The following is a 23,439-nucleotide window of genomic DNA, read 5'->3' on the forward strand; positions in this document are numbered from 1 at the left end:
CATTAAGAATAAGGATGTATACAATGTCCCACAGTCAGAAAGCAAAATGAAACAAAAGATTTTGCCCTGAGAGATAATCTATAAATAATTGGGTCACTTTGTTTAGTTCTAGTCTCCAAACTGAATAAAATCCCAGGTATTTCCATAATTTACTAGTTTCCTAATGAAAAAACTCTACCCTTGTTTTTTTTCACAGTTCTTATCTGAAAATAAGACCTTATTCTTATGGATATGGTTATGACAATGTGAGAAAATTGGCATAATTTCACCATAAACAGGCTGAATAAACTCAGTATATTTGATAAGTCTGGTGTGTTTTTTTAAAAAAATCAGTATCTGCTTTTGTTTACTTAATATGATGAGTGCTTTTAAAACCTTAACTTCTTTTCCAGTTCTTTGAAAGCAAACTTCTATTATCTTATAAGTGTTTTGGCCTTTGTATCTTTCATTCATAGATGATTGCCCCTCTCATAGGTTAACAAAATAATTTTTCAATTTTAAAGCAGCTTGTATATTTAATTGCAAGGTATTTCAACATCCTTTTATAGAACAATGCTCCATTTTTATTTCTTCTTTTGCAAATATTTTTACATGTATCTGTGCCTGTTTCTATTAAGTGTTTTTCTTTGAGTTGTTAATATAGGTTCCTTATACATTAAATATTGCTGTTTGTCACATAAGACTATGTTTCATACCTTTGAAAGTAATTTTAACCCCAAAATTTAAAATATATTTATTTTTTAATACATTTCTAATTTTATTTTTAACATTTAAATCATTAACTCATTTGATTTTCAGCCTGAGAAGAACTGGTTCAAATACAAGGCTTGTCCATTTCTAGTTCAAAATTTGGACAATTGAGTGATCTTGGAGTCTAACATTCTAACTTTTAAAAAGAGGTTGACAGTATCCAGCTCATTAGATATTTGTGGAAATTAAATTAGATAATGCATGTGAATAGTTTAACAGGATTCCAGCTCATAGCAAGTAATAAATGAGGAAGAGGAGGATTTATGGATTTCTACATAAGACTGTGTATATTATGTGTATATTCATCATGTATAGATCAAAACATTTATAATTTACCAAAGACTTATTTAAATTTAGAAATGTGTTCTTTGGATAATCAAGAGATACTTTATGTCAAAACACATGTGAATCTAGGCTTGAAAGTAATGCCGTTAAAATGTTTTCCGTTCCGAACAGCAAAGTAAGTGCTGCTTGTTAATACTGGAGAGAGAACCTTCTTGTACATGGAAGCTACTTTGGACTTTGTAGTTTTGTCTCTCCCCCACCCTTTTCAATGGAATGATGGGATAAGTAATGAATGGTCAAAAGTGATGGCAGATCAACAAGCAAAGATAAACACAAAAATGATACAAGACAGAGTGTTCCTGTTCAATATCCTTCAAGGAGCTTCAGATATACATTACTTCGAGGCATCCAGGCATCTGAGCTATCAGCAGGAATATCTAAATTGCTTTCTCACAGGTTCTACAAAACACTCTCTTTACTTTATCTACTCATTTTAGATGGCACCTCATTGAATTTCTCCTAGCCAATTTATTTTCTGCAAAGTTCACATTTCTCTTACAACAGAGAAATTTCTTTAGCTCTACTCTTTTAACTTTAGCTTAATAGCATGGGATCTTACGTTAAGTTTCATGGTCAACAGAACAGCACAAATTTAACATTTACTTGATCCATTTTACTAAATAGTAGAAGGAGAAAGTGCTATGCCAAGGGCAAGGTGAGTATTTATTTTCTCTATGGTTTATACATTTACTTGAATGCATCCCCAAAGAAAACTAATGTATTGATCAAATCTAATTAGCTCAGTTTACATAAAACTGTAACATGAGATACTGGTATACTTAAGAAAAATAGAAGGCTTAAGCAAAAATAAGTCATGGTAATTAAGAATTCAGGCTCATGTGGCACACCAAATAATAAGAAGTTTAAGAGTAACATGAGACAAAGATTCTGATATTAAGAAAATTATTTTAGTTAGAAAAAATTTTAAATTTTAGTTATGTTTAAGAAATTGCTGTTATATAAGTATACACATTTATTTTTAAACAAACAAATAGAAAACAACAAGTAAAAAAATCACCAATAATGCCAACACCCAAATTAAAAAAGTAAGAATAATATTCTGGTGAATCTTCTTACATACTCTCCCTACACACAAACACATAGGGTTCATTCCACTCATTTAATTTCATAATCTTTTTTCATTTAACATTTAGTTTTCAAGGTGTTTTCTTGTAATTTCTTCCTCAACAAATATTTAGGAAGCAAATTATCATCTGCCACAACTCTATGCTATCTTTTTAAAAAATTTTTATTAAGGTAAGATTGATATACACTCTTATGAAGGTTTCACATGAAAAAACAATATAGTTACTACATTTACTCATATTACCAAGTCCCCACCCATATCCCAATGTAGTCACTGTCCATCAGATCAGTAAGTTGCCAGAGATCCATTATGTGCATTTTCTCTGCTACACAGTTCTCCCCGTGATCCCCTACACCATGTGGACTAAATATAATACCCCTCAGTCCCCTTCTCCCTCCCTGCCCACCCACCCTACCACACCCCTCCCCTTTGAAACCACTAGTACATTCTTGGAGTCTCTGCTGCCATTTTGTTCCCTCAGTTTTGCATCATTGTTATTCTCCAGAAATAAGGAAAATCATTTGGCATTTGTCTTTCTCCACCTGGCTTATTTCACTGAGCAAAATGTCCTCCAGCTCCATTCATGTTGTTGCAAATGGTAGGATTTGTTTCTTTCTTATGGCTGAATAGTATTCCATTGTGTATATGTACCACTTCTTCTTTATCCATTCTTCTACAGATGGACACTTAGGTTGCTTCCATATCTTGTCTATCGTAAAAAGTGCTGTGATAAACATAGGGGTGCATAGGTCTTTTTGAATCTGAGAAGTTGTATTCTTTGGGTATATTCCAAGGAGTGGGATTCCGGCGTCAAATGGTATTCTATGTTTAGTTTTTTGAGAAACCTCCATATTGCTTTCCACAATGGTTGAACTAGCTTACATTCCTACCAGCAGTGTAGGAGGGTTCCCCTTTCTCTGCATCCTCACCAGCATTTGTTGTTCTTAGTCTTTTTGATGCTGGCCATCCTTACTGGTGTGAGGTGATATCTCATTGTGCTTTTAATTTGCATTTCCCTAATGATTAGTGATGTGGAGCATCTTTTCATGTGTCTGTTGGCCATCTGAATTTCTTCTTTGGAGAACTGTCTCTTCATATCCTCTGCCCATTTGTTAATTGGGTTATTTGCTCTTTGGGTGTTGAGGTGTATAAGTTCTTTATATATTTTGGATGTTAATTCCTTGTTGTGTATGTCATTTACAAATATATTCTCCCATACTGTAGGATACCTTTTCATTTTGTTGATAATGTGCTTTGCCATAGAAAACCTTTTTAGTTTGAAGTAGTTCCATGAGTTCATTTTTGCTTTTATTTCCCTTTCTCAAGGAGATGGATTCAGGAAGATGTTGCTCATGCTTACATTCAGGAGATGTTTGCCTATGTTGTCTTCTAAGAGTTTTATGGTTTCATAACTTACATTCAAGTCGTTAATCCATTTCGAGTTTACTTTTGTGTATGGGGTTAAACAATAATCCAGTTTCATTGTCTTGCATGTAGCTGTCCAGTTTTGCCAACACCAGCTGTTGAAGAGGCTGTCATTTCCCCATTGTATGTCCATGGATCCTTTATCATATATTAATTGACCATTTATGGTTGGGTTTATATCAGGGCTCTCTAGTCTGTTCCATTGGTCTATGGGTCTGTTCTTGTGCCAGTGCCAAATTATCTTGATTACTGTGGCTTTGTAGTAGAGCTTGAAGTTGGAGAGCATAATTCCCTCTGCTTTATTCTTCCTTCTCAGGATTGCTTTGGCTATTCAAGGTCTTTTGTGGTTCCATATGAATTTCAGGACGATTTTCTCTAGTTCGTTCAAGAATGCTGTTGTTATTTTGATAGGAATTGCATTGAATCTATAGATTGCTTTAGGTAAGATGGCCATTTTGACAATATTAATTCTTCCTATCCATGAGCATTGGATGTGTTTCCATTTATTGGTATTTTCTTTAATTTCTCTCATGAGTGTCTTGTAGTTTTCAGAGTATAGGTCTTTCACTTCTTGGTTAGGTTTATTCCTTTTTTTGCAACTGTGAATGGAATTGTTTTCCTGATTTCTCTCTCTGCTAGTTCATTGTTAGTGTATAGGAACACAACAGATTTCTGTGTATTAATTTTGTAGCCTGCAGCTTTGCTGAATTCAGATATTAGATGTATAGTTTTGCAGTGGATTCTTCAGGGTTTTTTACATACAATATCATGTCACCTGCAAACAGGGACAGCTTAACGTCTTCCTTGCCTATCTGGATGCCTTTTATTTCTTTGTGTTGTCTGATTGCCGAGACTGGGACCTCCCGTACTATGTTGAATATAGTGGGGGGAGTGGGCATCCTTGTCTTGTTCCCGATCTTAAAGAAAAAGCTTTCAGCTTATCGCTGTTAAGTATAATGTTGGCTGTGGGTTTGTCATATATGGCCTTTATTATGTTGAAGTACTTGCCCTCCATACCCATTTCGTTGAGAGTTTTTATCATGAAAGGATGTTGTATTTTGTCAAATGCTTTTTCAGCATCTATGGAGATGAATTTGTGGTTTTTGTTCTTCTTTTTGTAGATGTGGTGGATGATGTTGATGTATTTTCAAATGTTGTACCATCCTTGCATCCCTGGCATAAATCCTACTTGATCATGATGGATGATATTTTTCACGTATTTTTGAATTCAGTTCTAATATTTTGTTGAGTATTTTTGCATCTGTGTTCATCAGGGATATTGGTCTGTAATTTTCTTTTTTTGTGTGATGTCTTTGCCTGGTTTGGGTATTAGAGTAATGCTGGCTTCATAGAATGAGTTTGGAAGTTATTCCCTCCTCTTCTATTTTTTGGAAAATTTTAAGGAGAATGTGTATTAGGTCTTCACTAAATGTTTGATAAAAAATTCAGCAGTGAAGCCATCTGGTCCAGGGGTTTTGTTCTTAGGTAGTTTTTTTGATTACCAGTCAATTTCATTGCTGGTAATTGGTGTGTTCAGATTTTCTTTTTCTTCCTTGGTCAGCCTTGGAAGGTTGTATTTTTCTAGAAAGTTTTCCATTTGTCCTGGTTATCCAGTTTGTTAGCATATAATTTTTCATAGTGTTCTCTAATAATTCTTTGTATTTCTGTGGTGTCCGTAGTGATTTATCCTTTCTCATTTCTGATTCTGTTTATGTGTATAGACTCTCTTCTTTTCTTGATAAGTCTGGCTAGGGGTTTATCTATTTTGTTTATTTTCTTAAATAAACAGCTCTTACTTTCATTGATTCTTTCTATTGTTTTATTCTTCTCGATTTTATTTATTTCTGCTCTAATTTTTATTATGTCCCTCCTTCTACTGACTTTAGGCCTCATTTGTTCTTCTTTTTCTAGTTGCATTAATTGTGTGTTTAGACTGCTCATATGGGATCATTCTTCTTTCCTGTGGTAGGCTATTATTGCAATATACTTTCCTCCTAGCAGAGCCTTGGCTGCGACCCACAGAGTTTGAGATATTGAATTATTATTGTCATTTTTCTCCACATATTGCTTGATCTCTGTTTTAATTTTGTCATTGATCCATTGGCTATTTAGGAGCATGTTGTGAATCCTCGATGTGTTTGTGGGATTTTTCATTTTCTTTGTGTAATTTATTTCTAGTTTCATACCTTTATGATCTGAGAAACTGGTTGATACAATTTCTATCTTTTTTAATTTACTGAGACTCTTTTTTGGCCTAGTATATCATCTATTCTTGAAAATGTTCCATGTGCACTTGAGAAGAAAATGTATTCTGTTGCTTTTGAGTATAGAGTTCTGTAGATGTCTGTTAGGTCCATCTGTTCTAATGTGTTGTTCAGTGCCTCTGTCTCCTCACTTATCTTCTGTCTGGTTGATCTGTCCTTCAGAGTGAGTGGAGTGTTGAAGTCTCCTAGAATGAATGCATTGCATTTTATTTTCCCTTTTAATTCTGTTAGTATTTGTTTCACATATGACGGTGCTCCTGTGTTGGGAGCATAGATATTTCTAATGGTTATATCTTCTTGTTGGACTGACCCCTTTATCATTATGTAATCTCCTTCTTTGTCTCTTGTTACTTTCTGTGGTTTGAAGTCTATTTTGTCTGATACAAGTACTGCAACTCCTGCTTTTTCTCTCTATTAGTTTCATGAAATATCTTTTTCCATCCCTTCACTTTTAGTCTTGTATGTCTTTGGGTTTAAAGTGAGTCTCTTATAGGCAGCATATAGATGGGTCTTGTTTTATAATCCATTCAGTGACTCTATGTCTTTTGACTGGTACATTCAGTCCATTTACATTTAGGGAGATTATCAATAGGTATGTACTTACTGCCATTGCAGGCTTTAGATTTGTGGTTACCAAAGGTTCAAGCTTAATTTCCTTACCATCTAAGAGTCTAACTTAAATCACTTAATATGTTGTTACAAACACAATCTAAAGTCCTTTTCGTTTTCTGTTCCTTTTTCTTCCTCCTCCATTCTTTATATATTAGTTATCATATTCTGTATTCTTTGTCTATCCCTTGTTTGACTTTGGGGATAGTTAGTTTAATTTTGCATTTGCTTAGTAATTAGCTGTTCTACTTTCTTTACTGTGGTTTTATTATCTCTGGTGACAGCTATTAAACCTTAGGAACACTTCCATCTAGAGCAGTCTCTCCAAAATAGACTGTAGAGATGTTTTGTGGGAGGTAAATTCTCTCAGCTTTTGCTTCTCTGGAAATTGTTTAATCCATCCTTCAAATTTAAATGATAATCTTGCCCGATAAAGTAGTCTTGGTTCCAGGCCCTTTTGCTTCATTGCATTAAATACATCATGCCACTCCCTTCTGGCCTGTAAGATTTCTGCTGAGAAGTCTGATGTTAGCCTGATGGGCTTTCCTTTATATGTGATCTTATTTCTCTCTCTGGCTACTTTTAATAGTCTGTCCTCATCCTTGATCTTTGCCAGTTTTATCACTATGTGTCTTGGTGTTGTCTTCCTTGGGTCCCTTGTGTTGGCAGATCTGTGGTCCCCATGGCCTGAGAGACTATGTCCTTCCCCAGATTGGGGAAGTTTTCAGCAATTACTTCCTCAAAGACACTTTCTATCCCTTTCTCTCTCTTCTTCTTCTTCTGGTATCCCTATAATGTGAATATTGTTCCATTTGGATTGGTCACACAGTTCTCTCAATATTCTTTCATTCTTATTGACCCTTTTTTCTCTCTGTGCCTCAGCTTCTTTGTATTCATCTTCTCTAGTTTCTATTTCATTTATTGTTTCCTCCACCATATCCAACCTACTTTTAATACCCTCCATTGTGCTCTTCGATGATTCGATCTCTGACCTGAACTCATTACTGAGTTCTTGGATATTATTCTGTACCTCCATTAGCATGTTGATGAGTTTTATTTTGAACTCCCTTTCAGGAAGAGTCATAAGGTCCATATCATTTAAATCTTTCTCCGTAGTTATATTGATTTTACTCTCCACCAGGTTCCTTTGGCATTTCATATTTGTATATGGTGCCCTCTAGTGTCCAGAATCTCTACTCTGGAGCTGCTCAGCCCCTGAAGTAATATCGGAGTTGTCAGGGGAGTGGTATTGGTGCCTGGGGGGAGGAAAGAGCTGTTTCCCAATTCCCAGCTGCCATGCCTGTCTCCACTGCCTGAACCAGTGGGCTGAGCACCCAGGTATAAGCTTTTGTCCCAGAGCAGCCGGATATAGATCACTGCTTTCCACAAGCAGCTGTATCTCAGTCACTCCCGGAATTCTGCCTATATTAGCTTTCCAACTCTGTAATCACATGAGTATCATGAAAGCACCATGAAATGTAGGTTTGTGCTCCCAGAGCAGATCTCTGGAGCTAGGTATTCAGCAATCCCAGGCTTTTACTCCCTTCCTGGTCCATTTCTCTTCCTCCCGCTGGTGAGCTGGGGTGGCGGAAGGGCTTGGGTCCCACCGGGCCACAGCTTTGTTAGATTACCCTGTTCCGTGAGGTCTGATCTTTTCTGCAGTTGTATGCAGTCTGGCGCCATCCTCTTTCCTGTTGCTCTGTCAGGATTAGCTGCACCAACTATATTTTCTAATTGTATATGGGTTTAGGTGGAAGCCTCTGTCTCTCCTCTCACACTGCCATCTTTAATCTCAACTCTATGCTATTTATAAACAAAAATTTATAGAACAGTAATTGCTGCTCCCTTATGGAATTTATGTTTTAATTAAGAAAACAATGAACTAGGAACAGCAGAACAAATAACTAAAATGTATCTTTGTGTGTATATATATGGATGTAATTATAAATAATGAAACATGAATAAAAAATTATAGTTATTAAATGAGGTGGTCAGACATGAAAATTTTAGAGGTAATATTTGTGCTTTGCTTTGAAAAATAAACAGTAACATTTATGTTGGTGTCACAGAAGTGCAATCTAAGCAAAAGAAACAAGCATGAAGGGTCTAGTTGGCAAAAGCTTTATTTTGGAGGAAAAATATGAAGATGCCAATTCTGAAGTCTAGTGAGAAAAAAAGGAGAAAAGGATGTAGTCAAGCAGAAATCAAATCATTCAGGGTTTTATTTTTTGGTTTCCTAATAATATTGAAGCACATGAATTTGAACTGACTTGACTCCTTTTGACGAACAGAATGCAGCAGAAGGGAAACTGTGTCCATTCCTGGTCTAGTCCTTCAAAACTTTAGACTACAAATTTCATTCATGAATCCCAGTGTCATAAAATGTTCAGCTACCCTGAGAACGTGACACGCTGAGGAAGCCCGAGCTAGCCAAATGGACAGGCCATGCGGAGGAGTACTGAAGCACCAGATCTGAGAGTGGAAGTACCTGGATATTCTCAGCCAACTGCTGTGAATGCAGCTAAATAAAGACGTCCACCCAAGAACATGGGAATCATAACAGCCCAAACAACTGCTTACATTCATGACAAACCAGGTCATGAAAGATAATAAAGTCTTGGTTTATACCACTTAATTTTGGGGTGGTTAGTTACACAGCAACAATTTAAATGAAACAAGAAACCTGTATGTATTATGATATTATATAGCAGCATTAAATAAAATAATATTATATGATAACTGTTCTATACTGTACCATAATTCCAGATAGTGAAGTTATCTACTTACCTTTCCTAAGCAAATATGATTTGATGGCATCCCCAAAGTTGTCACCAGCATAATATTGAATAACAAAATTAACTTGTCTGCATCATTTTCATACAGTTCTGTTTTAAATTTAAAGTAGCTCAAAGTGAATTAAATGTGAGCAGCAACCCACCTTAAATGTATCCATCATTTGAGTTGACTTAGTTTTGTATAAGAGAAATAGCCTTTAGTTTTCTATCAATGGCAGTATTATTCTAAATTCAGAGCCTTTTGTACATCATGTTTACCTTTATGATCTTTATCAGTGACTGTCATCCTATGAACAAGTGAAATAGCTGGAAATAACCTCAAACTCAATGTCTTAAATGAAACTTATTTTTACTTCCAGTTATTTTTAATTCTCCTTTTTTATTTTCTCTTTTCCTAAATGTACTACTGTCTACCGAGTTAAAAACAAACATCAAAACTTCATCCTTGATTATTTTTCCTTTTTCTTTACTTCTTTATCATAGAAGTCTCGCATTTTATTTGTTTAATATCTTTTAAACACTTTTCTTTCTCTCTTTTTCCACTGTCACTGCCTCGTTATTTATATGACTATATGCTTCATATTATGATCTGATTGCTAATTCCACTTATTTTCTTGCTTTCAATTTTGGTCCAACACACTTCATTCTATAGTTCCCTGAGTAATCTATGTAAGATACAATGCTGGTCTTCATTATGCCACTGCATAAAATGGTAATTCAACTCATAGTTTTCAGGAAATTTTTAATCTTCCTAATGTAATTCATGTAAACACTCACTGTATAAGCCTCAGTTACCTCTCTCTCTTGATTTTTCTGTGCCTTGTACAATGCCCACTACATATTAAGTGCTCAGTAAGTATAGGAAGAATACTTGATTTCTTTTTCCAGAGTCAGAGAACCTACATTTTCACATTTTTTCATTTTTTTTATTGGCATTTCACATATTCACTTAAAATTAGCCAGGAAATATACCTAAAAAAGGCAAATATCTGATTCTACTCCCTAAATGAAGCCATTATTGTTACCTTAATATAATAAGACTGACATAAAATAAATTTTATTAGAGGATTTAAAAAATTAGTGTTATGCTTTTATTATATAGAAGTCTAATATGACAATGTGGATAGAGTACTAGGTTGAGACTCAGAACACTTAAGTTCTGGTTGTAATTTTCTCAGTAAATAGCTTCTCATAAATACGACTTTTATCAGATAAACTAACCTCTGTAAGTCTCAGCTTACAGCTCTCTTATCTGTAAAATGTGTGGGCTGAACCAAATAATCTGTATGGTCTCCTTCTACCTTATTTTGTCTAGTTGAGTACTATTAAATAGACTAATGCCTTCTGCCCCAGAAGACTTTATCAATTTTGATTTTAAATATGACTATGGATACCAAATATATATCAAGTGTTTTCCAAATGTTAAACTTAAAACTATTTATTTTCTTCATATGAGATAGAGATAAAATAAAGTGCATATATAAACAGCAGATTGACAAATTATATTTGCCTATGTGAACAAAAATATTAGCATTTACAAATAATATGAGGAATTTAATACTCCTCAGACCTCATGCTCTTCAAGATAATATCATTAAAAAATATTATCACCCACTCAGCCTTGTTATTATTTTTTCCTTAATAGTATTATTTGTATATTTCATAAGCACTCTTATTTTATGGTGAAATTATTGTTCAAAATAATTATGATCCGGAATTGATGATTTCCTAGATAGTATCCAATATATAAAAAGCACATTTCCTTTGAAATAGTGAAATCTGCAACAAATTGTAGAACAGACTTCATTTAAAAATACAATGATAGATTGCAACTATGTCAACCTCATAATTAATTGTTTAATAATTGATAAGGGTGCTCCATACTGTTACTTTTTGTTGAAAAAAATCACTGGAGAGTCATAAGAAGAGGAGTCTATAAAAATTAATGGATTTCTAATGAGATAGAAAAAAGAATTTGGAGTTGTTACTAGAAGCAATATTGTCTAGAATTTTTCTGTTATACTTTTGTTATAGTAATTTAATCAACTAATGAAGTATTTCTTAATTGTTAAATTTTACAATATGAAATTTCAGCAAGGTAGAAAAAATTCAATTCTGTACTCCCAATCATTCAGCAGGAGAAACAGGAAGTACATATTACAAAAATCTAAGTAAGAAAAAATGCTATAAAAAATGGCATAAATTGTGCAGTCAGTTCACTCTCCTAAGATTTTACTCCTCATTCTCAGGGTAGATTTTAAAATATCAGACGGACAATTTCTCAAGATAAGAAAATATACTTTACTCTTGTCCCAAATGAAAAATTCACATTATCTAATTTAAAAAATGGAGGTATAATGTCCAATTGTTTTTAATGATTATTTGATCCTACTCTCTCAAATTTCATCTCATCCAATCCTTAACTTGAGTTACTAATTTTCCCTAGTTTGGATATAGAGAGCAAATTTTACAGCAATGAAATGTGGTTTACATTACTATTTTATAGGGAGTGTTGTATGGAGGAAATAAAAAGGCTTTGAAATCAGAAGAACTGAACTTTAAAACTCCAGAAGCTCAAAAGTTGAAAATCACAATTTTGAAAGAGTTTTGAAACTCAAGGAGTGAAAATTTCTGAAGCATTGGTCAGAATACTGTAAACTGTCAACAAAGAGCTCTTTCTTGATTTATAGTGAAGTCAGAAAATCCTTCGTCCCTAAAGGATCAGTGGAGAAGGGTATATTTTCTTTCCTGTGGTTCTGTTGTTCTCATTAGTCCTTTGGATACCTGAAGAAAAGAATTACATAAAATCAGAAAATAATTCTAGACTTTCTTTAACAGTTTGATAGATGTGGAACAGATAAATGAAAAAGGAACTCTTTCATATTCATACATTTGTTTCTGTATTGTGATAAGTGTTAATGAAAGATTATATGTATAATGTTTTGTCCCTGTAAGAAAGTATTTCTTCCAATTTGAGCAAAGAAAGTTTTTGTCACAGAATATGTTATAGTTGTTTGTAATCTTTTTATTTTATGATTAATACTTTAAAAAATATTTAGTAATTAAATGTTTCTCAAATCATGTTTTAATAATAATTTTAAACATTGAAATTTTATAAAATTAGGGTGAAAGGTGTTTTTTTTTAGGTATTTCAGAAATGCAATTTAGGTCAGTAAATGCTAGAATTTATCTAAGACATCATACCTTCTGATTCTTCTGTATGTGTTTTAAGAACTCAAAATATAGTGGATTTGAAAAATAACTGAAGTCCTTCCAAAACTCATTATATTTTAACATCCATTTTATTTTGTATCAAAAGCCAAACATATGCACATAAAATAATGATAGCTTTATAGTGAAAATGGGTTTTCCAACTGGGTTATGGAACCAGGCTACATGTGAATGACTTTAGTGTAGGAAGTATTGAATTTATAAGGTAAATATAGATTAGGTAATATAAAGTCAGAATATGAGCTAGCTGGGAATAGAAAGGAAAGGTTCAAGTTAGGCAGCCATTACATCATTAAACACATGCATACTATACACCGTGCCAAATATTAAGGGTATGTCTGTCAGTGAAAAATATGACAACTGGTGTCTTAAAAACAGTCTATTGGTAGTGAAATTGGGAGTACGAGACCTGCTGTGTTATTACAGGATGCTACTGGGTACAGAAGAGTGATATTCCTAGCTTGGGTGTCCAAGGAAGAATTCTAGGAGGAAGGTCATTTAAGTGAAACCTATATATTAAGTATGAGCTGACCAGGGAACATAAAGGAAGAGGATAATAGATGAAGATGTTACAGGTAAAATTAAGAGATGAAGCAGAGCATGACATAGGCAAGAAGCTGTCCGTGATGATGGGGTCTAGAATACACACAAGACAGGCTGTTGAAAAGTGAAGGAAGTTTTCTGGGTGTATATATATATATATATATATATATATATATATATATATATATATATATATGAAGGGTTATATATGAAGTATAATAAATTTGAATTCTAAGAGAAAAGTGAGCTACTAATGCTGTTAAGCAGGAAATGAGTAATATTATGACTTTGAGATCATAAGTGATGAAGTATAATCTTTTTAAAGAGTTAAACAGATGATTCATACAAATACAAATAAACACATCAAAAATATTTTTAAACATTACTGAGGGTAACTGTAAGACACTGTAAGTTACTCTGGCAAATTCATTTTGGCACTCATGATCATTCATCTGGATGTCAGCTAGTCTTGCCCTTGGTCCAATTAGACAGAACCATTTCTTCCTCTACATTATGATGATGAATGCCAAAGTCATTTGCTAAGAGGTGAAAACTGGTAATTATCTCCTAGGGCAAAAAGATTATAGGTGGGCTTAACGTTTTGACGGAGCAGAAAACAATTCTACTAATATGCATTTCTTTGACCAAGAATTTTTGCATTTTTATTAATTTCAACAAGGTAACTTTACCTTGGACAACTGTAAAATAGCCTACCCAAAAGAAAAACAAAGACCAAACACCCATACCCTACTGAGTCAGTTAATCCACAAAGACTGCAAAAACAGTGCCCATCCCACTACTGAAAGGAAAATCAGTAATCTCTTTTATGTAAAATGAAAAGAAGAGGCTTGAAAAGAAGATGAAATATTGGAAGTTGTATTTAGCAATTTAATTAGATGAAGAAGTAAGTGTGTTAGTTTTCTACAGCTTCTGTAAAAAAAAAAAAGAAGAGAAAGAAAAGAATCTAGACGAACTATAAAACAACCAGAAAAAAATTAATAAAATGGCAAGAAGTACATACATATCAATAATTACCTTAAAAGGAACTAAGTGCACCAAAGACAGACAGGCTGAATGGATAAAGAAAGAAGACCCATCTAAAAACTGCCTACAAGACTCATTTCAGACTTAAAGACATACATAGAGTGAAACTGAATAAATGGAAAAAGATATTTCATGCAAATAAAAGGGAGAAAAGAGAAGGAGTAGCAATACATATGTCAGATAAAATAGATTTTAAAACAAAGAAAGTAATAAGGGGTAAAGAATGACATTACATAATGATAAAAGGATAAGTCCAGAAAAAAGACATAACAATAATAAATGTCTATGCACCCAACATAGGAACACATAAATATATAAAGCAGATGCTAACAGACCTAAACGGAAAAAGAGACAGATAGATTTTACACCCTCCTTACATCAATGGATAGATCACCCAGACAAGAAATAAATAAGGTAACAGTGATGTTGAATGGCACATTAGACTAGATGGACTTAGTAGATAGATATATATATAGAACATTCTACTCAAAATCAGCAGAATACACATTCTTAAGTGTAACTGAAACTTTCTCCAGAATATATCACATGTTAGGATGCAAAAAAAGGTTCAATAAATTCAAAAAGAATGAAATTGCATCAAACATCTTTTCAGATCACAATTAATTACATGAAAACAAACAAACAAAAAATCATCAAACACATGGAGGCTAAACAATATACTTCTAAATAATCAAGGATCAAAGAGCAAATCAAAGAGTAAGTCAAACAGTACATGAAGACAAATGAAGACAGAAACACAATGGTTCAAAAATATGTGGGATGCCACAAAAGCAGTTCTAAGAGGGAAGTACATAGCAATACAGACCTACCTCAAGAAACAAAAACAATCCCAAATGAACAATCTCACCTAACAACTAAAGGAACTAGAAAAAGGAGAATGAACCCCAAAGTTAGTAGAAAGAAGGACATAATAAAAAGCAGAGTAGAAATAAATAAAATGGAGACTAAGGAAAATAGAAAAAAAATCAATGAAACCTAGAGCTGGTTCTTCAAGGAGATAAAGAAAATAGATAAACACCAGCTAGACTTATCAATAAAAAAAAAAAAACAGGACAAAAACAAACAAAATCACAAATGAAAAAGGAGAACTTTAAACTGACATGACAGAAATTCAAAGAATTATAAGAGAATTCTATGAAAAATTATATACAAATAAATTGGACAACTTAGAAGAAATGAAAAAATTCCTCAAAGAATACAATCATCTAAGACTGACTCAAGAAGAAAAAGAAAATCTCAACAGACTGATTGCCAGTAACAAAAGTGAATTGGTAGTTAAAACACTCCCAGCAAACAAAATTCCAAGACCAGAGAGCTTCACAGGTGAATTCTATCAAACATTTAAAGAAGAGATAATATAAATGTATCTTTCTTAAAGTATTGCAAAAAATAGAAGAGAAAATATTTCAACTCACATCACTCCAATACCAAAAACAGAGAAAGACAACACAAAAAAAGAAACTTACAGAACAATATCCCTGATGAATATACATACAAAAATCTTCAATAAAATATTAGCAAACCAAATTCAGAAATATATCAAAAGCATTATTCATCATGACTAAATGGGATTTATTCTAGGGGGATGCAATGATGGTATAATATTTATAAATCAATGAATATATAATACCACATTCACAAAAGAAAGGATAAAAAACATGCTAATCTCAGTAGATTTTGAAAAAGCATTTGACAAAATGCAACATCCATTCATAATAAAAAATTCTCAACAAAATGGGTATAAAAAGAACATAACTCAACATAATAAAGCCATATATGACAACCCCCTACCACCAACATCTTACTCAATGGTGAAAAGCTAAAAGCTTTTCCTTAGAGATCAAAATAACAATGCTCTCTCTCACCATGTTCGTTCAACATTGTATTAGAAGTCCTAGCCACAGCAATCATACAAGGAAAAGAGATCAAAGGCATCCAGATTAGTAAGGAAGAAGTAAAACTGGCACTATATAGAAAACCCTAAGTTCTACCAAAGAACTATTAGAACTAGTAAATGGATTCCACAAAGTTTCAGGATACAAAAACAATATACTTAGAATACTAATAATGAACTAGTAGAAAGGGAAATCAAGAAAACTTTCATTTATGATTGCATAAAAAAAGAATAAAATATGTAGGAATAAACCTAACCAAGGAGGTAAAAGAACTATACTCTAAAAACTGTAAGACACTGATGAAAGAAATTTAAGAAGACACAAATAAATAGAAATCCCATGCTTATGGAAAGGAAGAATTAATACAGTGAAAATGGACATCCTGACCAAAGCAATTTATAGATTTAATGCAATTTCTATCAAAGTACCATTGGAACTTTTCAAAAAACAAAAGCAAATAATCCTAAAATTCATATGGAACCACAAAAGACCCTGAATAGCTAAAGCGATCTTGAGAAAGATGAATAAAGCTGGTGGCATCATGTTCCCTAATTACAAGCTTTTCTACAAAGCTGCAGTGATTAAAACATTATGATACTAAAACAAGAACAGACATATCTATGAACAGGGCATAAAAGCCCAAAAATAAACCCATACATATATAGTCAACTAGTAAATGACAAAGAAAGCAATAATATACAATAGGGAAAAGACAGCCTCTTCAACAAATGATGTTGGTAAAACTGGAGAGCTACAAACAAGAGACTAAATTCATTAAACACCTAAGTATAAGTCATGAAACCATAAAACTCTTAGATGAACACATAGGCAAAAAATCTCTTGAACAGCAGTATGCATAATTATTTTCTGAATACATCTCCCCGGGCAATGGAAACAAAAACAAAAATAAACAAGTGGGAGTACATCAAACTAAAAGGCTTCTGCACAGAAAAGGAAACCATCAACCAGACAAAAAGGCAACCTAATGTATGGAAGAATATGTTAAAAAATAATATATCCAAAAAAGGGCTAACATCCAATACATATAAAGAACTCATATGACTTAACATACACACACAAAATAAAACATCACAAATAACCCAATTAAAAAATGGGCAAATGCCCTGAATAGGCATTTTTCCAAGGAAGATATACAGATGGCCAACAGGCACATGAAAAGATCCCTGAAAAGATATCAGGGAAATGCAAATCAAAACCGCAGTGAGATACCACCTTACACCAGCCAAAATGGCCACTATCCAACAGACAAGAAATAAGTGTTTATGAGGATGTTGAGAAAAGAGAACCCTCTCACACTGTTGGTGGGGATGTAAATTGGTACAGTCATTGTGGAAAGCAGTAAGGAGGTTGCTCAAAAAACTAAAAATTGAAATACCATATGACCCAGTAATTCTACTTTTAGGAATGTACCCAAAGAACATAAAATCCCTGATTTGAAAAAAATATATATGCACCCCTATGTTTATTGCTATGTTATTTTAATAGGCAAGAGATGGAAGCAACCAAAGTGTTCATCAATAGATGAATAGATAAAGAAGATGTGGTCCATATATACGATGGAGTATTTTTCAGTCACAGAAAAGAAAGCAATACTGCCATTTGCAACAACATGGATGGGCCTAGAGGGTACTATGCTAAGTGAAATAAGCCAGGCAGAGAAAGACAAATATATGATTTCACTTACATGTGGAACCTAAAACAAAACAAAAGAAAATTAGCAAGATAACAATACCCTCATAGACACTGAGAAGTGACTGGTGTTACCACGGGGGGAAGGTTTGGGGTGGGTGGATGAAATGGGTGAAGGGGATAAAGAGGCACAAAATCTCAGTTATAGTATAAATTAGTCATAGGGATGAAAGTACAGCACAGAGAATTTTTTAAAAAGAAAAACACTATTCTAGTTGTATATATTTTAAGTTTTAAATGACTTATTGTTTCATTGTATAATGATTCTACAACTGAGGAATAATGTTTATGTATATATGTTCTCTAAGCAGAGAACATGTGAAATAAAAACACCATAAACTAAATGGCTTTAAATGATACAAATTAATTACCTTATAGTTTTGTAAATAAGAACTTCAGCATAGGTCTCACTGATCTAAAATCAATGTGTTGGTTGGCTGCATTCCCCTTTGGAGGCTCTAATGGAAAATCTATTTCCTGCTCATTCAGATTTTATACAATTTAGTTCTATGGGGTTTTAAGACAGTGAGGTTTTGTTTCCTGGTTTCAGTTGGGAGCACTATTAGATTACAGAAGCTCTGCTCTATTCCTTCACATGGCCCCTTAATCTCAGAATGAGCAACAGGACATCATCCAAACCTTCTCACATTCCATCTCTCCCTAACCATTGCTTGGAAAGGTGATCCACTTTTGAAGACTAGTGTTTTGATTGTCTTCACCCAGATGATCCAGGATGATCTACTCATCTCAAAATCCTTAAATGTAACCACATCTGTAAATTTCCTTTTGCAATGTAAGTTAATATACTCAAAGCTTAAAAAGATTAGGACATGGATATCTGTGATGTCAGTTATTTCACCTATCCCAGTGAAAGTGTAGAATAAATCAATGGTTATCAGTTTGAGTTAGAGTAAAAAGATGACTCTATTCATTAAGCTACAAATACAAGAAGAAAAATTAATTTTCTCCGAACAGAATGAGTTTGAGGAACTTCAGTAGTCTGTTGAAAACTATAATAGGAATATACGAACAAAATACTATTTGGATCACTTGGAACCCAGGGTAGTTATCTAGATAAGTTTAAGATGTAAATATGTTTGGGAATTAAAAACATGCAAACAGTAAATTAAGTAATGGGGATTAATGAGATCATCCATCCGTAATTTTTTGATGAAAGAGTGGATACGGTAAACAGGTATCATAGAAAGGAAAATGAGAAAATGTACGAATAATTGTTTCAATAGTTTCGGCAATAAAGGGGAGATAAACAGATTGACCTTCAGAGGGAATTGCAGAATGTTATTATTTTTAGTAACGGTGGATTTGTTGAAATATAAAAGTGGCGCTAGACTGTTAAATGCTGACAAAAGTAACCAGTGGTAATAGAAAAGAAGTAAACATAGGAAGGGAAATGCTTAATCATTAGAGTGAGATCTTTGAGGAGGTGAGAAAAAGCAATCCAAAGAGCAGTGATGGAGATATTGACCTTATATATTAACTTCTTGTACTGTGAAGGAAAGGAAAAAGAAACACAGGAATGACAATGTAGGTTGGTGAAGCAGTAGGAATTTGAGTGCATTATTTTGGAAATATTTTGTTAAAGAGATAAGAAAGTCATCATCTTGGGAAGTGGAAAGATAGTTTGGGAAGATAAAATATTTCTGGATATTAGAATTTAGATAATTAAACAAACATAGGTGATGGCTAGCACCTACAAAGACCAAAAGTAGATCATTTAACTGTTCTCATATCCTAGAGGTAACCTAAATACTGCCATGAGAAAATAACTGAGCTGATTAAGTTTCAGAATGAGATCCAAATCTGCACCAAGACTTTCTAATCAGTTAATATCCTGCTTTGTTGATAATATGCTACTGTTGGGGAGGGAAATTTTTCCTCTATCCTTTAAGGTTCTTCTAGTTGGTCTAAGAATTAAATTGATATGAGACAGATTAACAGGAGAAAATCAAATTTAATTTCATACATACAGGAACCCTACATACATGAGAGGTTCAAAGGCAGAAAGGCAAAATGAGGTATATATGCCATCCTGAGTTAAGGAATGGGATAGGTGCCTGGAACTTCAAAGGGGAGGAGGGCAACACACAGGGCAATAAAGCACAGATATTTGGTAACTGGATGTTTGCCTTGCCATATAGATGGGCCATATAGATAAAATTCAATCTGGCAAATAACTCTTATTCTGGAAAAGGCCCCCAATTTAGATGATTCTAAGTAATTAAGGAAGGGGCAAAAGTTTCTTTTAAACCAGTAGGTCTTGACTATCTTTAGCTCGAGAGTCCACTTGCCAAACTGGCACATTTTGGGGAGGCTTTCTCTGAACCCCTTCACTATAGTAGAATTCTAAATTGTAAAAATAATGCCACACATTTAGACTAACCTAGTTTTATAGGTGCTAAAATTCCACTATATTTTCATCTGCAGTCTATAATGAAATACAAGTTTATCTTAAAGGGTTGGTCCATGAGTATGTCCATACAGGTAAGGCATATAGCACTGGGGACTTAGTACTCCTTTTCTTCAATGGTTGCTGTGTCCTTGCTGACCTAGCTAGCTTTCCCAGACAGCAGAAGTAATTTGATCAGAGACTGAGGTCTTCACATGAGTTAATATTTCATATGATGATGTTCCTTATATTTCCATATTAGAAAGATATAAAGAAAAACAAATAAGTAAACATATGATAAAACACATGCATTATAGGGAAGAAGGACATAGTTGAGTAAATATAATTAGCAGAAAGAAACCATAAAATTAGTATGTCAGTCCGTTAATCCTTCTTTTTGCTCTTGCTTACCATAGGGATGGTCCATTGAAGTTATTCCACATAAATTATAAAATTTTGGAAATTGGTAGAGCTTTCAGAAATTGATTTATTATTATTTACCTCAGTAGATTAGGAGAAGTGAAAGAAACAGGAATCTGGACAAATTTTTTTATTAGTGATATGTTTGGAATCTTCTGACTATAATTTTAAAACAAAAGACAAATATGTCCCTGTTTAAATGGTCACTTGCTGTGGTACTAAAATCAAAAGAAGTTATGCCAGTGGCAACTTGCCAAAACTCTCAATATGCAGTCATTGGTATCCATGATAGCAGATAGTGGACAATAAGCAAAAGGAAAATATATACTAGAACTTAAGGAAAACTTTGAGAACTGAGGACTTGAAAAGGACACTGAATGACATAAATGCTAAATTATCATTTGATTTAATATTTTATTTCTAGAAATGTTAATAACCTCTTAATTCACCTTCCTATCTCTATTCTACCTCATTCTAATTTATTATCAGCATAAACACCATTACAATTGTTAATTTCAGATACAACAAATTCATTGAAGATTTTTAAAATGCCATTCAATTGACAGATTTCTGAACCGACTTCACTGAAGTTTGATATTTAGGCTTACTATTGGAGTTACATACTAAACAGAAACTCCATTTTCATACATAGTGTGTTGTGAAAAAGGACTGACAGTGCTTGCCTTGGTTCAACATTAAAGTATTTTTAGGTTGTTTAATTTAGATTTTATAAAGATGAAACTATTTATTGGGGGTGGTGGGAGAACATATAGAGTCCTCTTTGCAAGTCAGCAGTGTGAACACCTTGCATATTACTAAATTACACAAGGAGAAGAATTAGAAATAAATCATGGGAGATACTGTTTCCATTACTTAAAACCCTTATAAGATCAGGTTTGAAATATGTCCAGTTTTAGACTCTAATGGAGAATAGTGATTCAAATTCTTAACAGTATAGAGGAGAACTATCAGATTTATCTGGGGATTAGGATATCTGCTTTATGAGAAAAGGTTTCAAGAAAAGAGCTTGTTACAAGAAAAATATGATAAACATATTTAAACATGAGCAGAAAGTTAAAGGAAATTAAGGTAAGATACTGAAAAATACCTGAGAAAGAGATGTTCTGATTATATTTAATTATAAATATGAGAAAAATGAAAAATAATTCTCTCAATTTGTATTACATGCATTTCAAAAAAGATGTTTCTTTTTCAAAAGACTTCCCAAAGTTTTTTATTTGTGAGAATTACATAAACCAAAACACTTTTTCACAGTGATGTAAAATCGTAAAATTATGCAAAATTATATAAAGTGCACTGTAGGGACCAAAGGCAGACCACCAAAGGTGTCCATTGTGACATGCAGATTATTTTAACATGAAAACCCAAAGATTCAGGAAGATACTTTGATCTCCCCCTATCCAACTGCATAAACAGAATTTAGACAGAGGAAATACTCTAGCAGAACTATCAGTAAAAAAAAGCTACATTATAATATAAACTAGGGGTGACATAGTGACACAGCCTGCTGAAATTCCTCTCTGTGCCCCACTGTTTCTGTTTCTGTGGCCCATCAAACATTTTGCTCATGAAACATTTACTCTTTCATATTCCTGTGAATTGCTTCCTTTTTCCTTTGAAGTCTCCAACCCCTACCCTCTTCTCCTTGGTTCAGGATGACATATATACATCAGTGTCCCTGACTGTCATTGGAATCTATGTCTGTGCCTTCCCTGTATGTATGTAATTAAACTGCTTTTTTTCTCCTGTTAATCTGTCTCATGTCAATTTGCCTCTTAGTCCAGATAGAAGAACCTCAAGGAGTAGAGGAAATTTCTTCCTCCCAATAGCACAATGTCATATATAATGTAAATATCACGTGTTCAATTATTGATATTTTAAGAGATTTTACAAATTGCAGCATTATAATGAATAAGTAATGGTCACATGTGGATAAAAGAAATAAAGCAACAAAAATACTACGATAAGATATTTAGAAGTTAAATAACATGTTTTCTGGAATTAAGCTTGGTACCAAACAATCCTACATAGGAAAACACTGTAGGGAAGGAAAAGAAATTCTTCCTCTACCTTTCAACAAATCAAAACTCTGAAGATCAAGAGATCTCTGAAATACAGAATTTTTTGAGCCTTTGCAAATGCGAGCCAGATAAAGTCCTGGGGCAGGAAGTTTCTTCTTCACTAGCAGCAGGACCAGTTAAGAGAAACAAATTGTCTACCAGACTCAAGAAACGGGACATTTATAAGCAGTCTGAGAGAAAGGAAGTTCTTTAAATTCCCATGGGCTTTAAAGAATGTGGGTTACCACGAAGTAGGGATAGGTGGTTAGTCCATAGAGAAGACATGTAGATGAAGGTCTAACACTGGTCATGCACAGTGAGGATGCAGTGGTTCTGGGACCTTTCTAATGATCTGAAAGGACTTTAGTCAGGAACGTGGAGTTTCCAGTTAGCTACAGCCCAAGGCTATTTACTGATTACCTTCTGTGTTTCTCTCCTTCATTCTCCAGCCCTTATGTCACTTAATTTAGGACCTTTCAGAGGTTCTTAGTCAAAAAGTATATAAATGATAGATAATTTTAAATAAATATGGAAAGCAATACATAAAAACAAGAGACATTTTCCATGGAATGGGAGGACTTCATATATATTAAAATAATGTCTTATAAAAGTAGAAGCACATTAAGATTCCTAAAAATTACACAGGATTGTCAAAAATTCAGTTTCAAAAATAGTATATGGTATGTTTCACAAATAGGTATCAGTCATCAGAATTGTAGTGGTAAAATTATGTACAATTGATGTGAGTGTAATTTCAGATTTTACAAAGGATGAAAGGATGCAGAGTGGTATGCTGATATAGGTCAAGTATC

This window comes from Manis pentadactyla, chromosome 5 (genome assembly GCF_030020395.1).
Source record: "Manis pentadactyla isolate mManPen7 chromosome 5, mManPen7.hap1, whole genome shotgun sequence".
Lineage (NCBI taxonomy): Eukaryota > Metazoa > Chordata > Mammalia > Pholidota > Manidae > Manis > Manis pentadactyla.